The 1968-nt window shown below is 30.5% G+C and overlaps 1 long non-coding RNA gene across 1 annotated transcript in view; it reads right to left on the bottom strand.

Annotated features, from left to right (window-relative positions):
* LOC111089806 overlaps positions 1–280 on the bottom strand; it is a 14995-nt gene extending 14715 nt beyond the window's left edge. Inside the window, exon 1 of the long non-coding RNA XR_002613985.1 lies at positions 210–280. This is a non-coding gene — a long non-coding RNA (uncharacterized LOC111089806). The remainder of the gene's footprint in view (positions 1–209) is intronic.
* Positions 281–1968: the final 1688 nt, after the last annotated feature.

Here is a 1968-nt window from a genome sequence, read left to right as displayed (position 1 = left end):
TTACTTTTGTATTGTAATGTAAAATATCCAAATAAATGATTTAAAAAATACAGAATATAGTTTATAATAAAAATAATAAAAACATATAATACATGAAAATAATAGAAAATATAGTTTAAGACGCATAATAAATTTAGTACACATATATGATATTGTATAACATACATAGAATAGAGTTCATATTAACAAAAATAATAAAAAAGACTTACCTTCAGATGTTTCAGCAGGTTAGAAGTGTTTTTTCCTAGTCCGCACACAATATTTGCACTTTGCCTTGATGTGAGCAGATCTAACATTAGGAAGTATGAAGTGTTCATGCACCACTAAAGGCAGTTTTGTAGCCATCTCAAATTTTTTAATCACTTTTAAACTGGTTAGAAAGCATTGATCTGATTAACCTTCTCACCTTGGGCATGTCCCGATGTTTTTAATTAAACTACTTTTTATTCATTTTATGCCAATTAGTATAGCATAAAATCGTAGCTACTAATCCATATTATAATAATATATATGTTTTAAGTTCATAATTTTACAAGGCAATATTTTAAAAAATCCTGAATTTCCCCTAGTGTGAAAAATGACTTTTTTCTCAAGGCATCCCCTCTTCTCTAATGTATTTGCCACCCCTCCAAGAAGTGCAAAATTTAACGCAAATTACTCATCATAAATTTGATTAGCACAAAAGTGGACATTTACTTATTCAATATGAAGTTTAACTAAATGATTCAGCGAATACGAATAATGTGCCATTGAATTCGAACACGAATATAGTATTTTTCCTACCAAAGTATTCGAATACAAGTACGAATATTCCCACAGCTGTATTCGAATATGAATACCCAATGTTTGCATAATTGTTGGATGCTCGGGAATATGACTCCCAGCCTCAACCCACAATTATTCTCATTCGTAAAATATGGCATCCAACCTCTAAGTACAGCTATTTCCTCTGGTACAATATGACACCCAACTTCTGTCAACACTTATTCCATCGCGTGAAGTATTGACATCTCATCCTCTACCCACAATTTTTCTCTCTCGTAAAATATTGTACCCAACTTCTACCTATGGTTACTCCGTCCCAAAATATGGCACCAAACTTCTACCTACTGTTATTCCCTCTTTTAGTTTTGCACTTTTTTATAATTTCTACACCTGGTAAGAATGTAATGATATTTTGTTTAAGCACGAATTTGTTATAAACATCACGATTTCTTTAGTGTCACATATGAAGTATTTTTGTACTTCTATGTTAAAAGACTTGTTTTGAATAGTTACCGAACAGCTAAATGTCTTTATTATATAGACCTTCCAACCAAGTTTTAATTCAAACTTCGTGTCTACAGGAAAGTTAAATAGATTATATTGTTTCTGCTACTTCTGTAACGTGAAGACAGACAATTTCGAAGCTTAACTTTTGGAGATTAACTAGATAAAAATTCTAAACTTAAGAATGATTCGGCTCTTTTTATATAGAATTCTGCTAAAATCACTAATACTGACTCATGAGGTATAGTGTTTTTGACCATATAACAATTAAGTTTCTGTTTTGTTGCCATTGTTTGTACTTCCCGTTTCTGTCTAAACATCAAATACATGTAATATTATGCTCATTTTGATTATGATGTTGAACTATCTAAAGTGTATACGTTTGTCAACCGTCCTATAAACGTTGGTACTACTAAATGTGTATGGAATGTATCACTTGTTTTAAGGAACAGATAGGATAATCCAATTTATATGTCACTAAATATTGACTTCGAACTTCAGATGAAATATTTAGAGCAATTCGTAGTTATACAAAATATCACTAGGTGATGCTATAATGTTTAAGCGTATGTGACGGATTTATCATTATATATTTATTTTAAAATCGATGTTTGCTTAAATTAAATTTCTATACTGTTAAATATGTATTGCGAAACTCCCGCCTATTCTCTAAAGTTGTAGAAGATTCTCGATTGTAAG

This window comes from Limulus polyphemus, unplaced genomic scaffold (genome assembly GCF_000517525.1).
Source record: "Limulus polyphemus unplaced genomic scaffold, Limulus_polyphemus-2.1.2 Scaffold7435, whole genome shotgun sequence".
Lineage (NCBI taxonomy): Eukaryota > Metazoa > Arthropoda > Merostomata > Xiphosura > Limulidae > Limulus > Limulus polyphemus.
The sequence above is the reverse complement of the archived record's forward strand: the minus strand, read 5'-3'. Positions and strand labels throughout refer to the sequence as shown.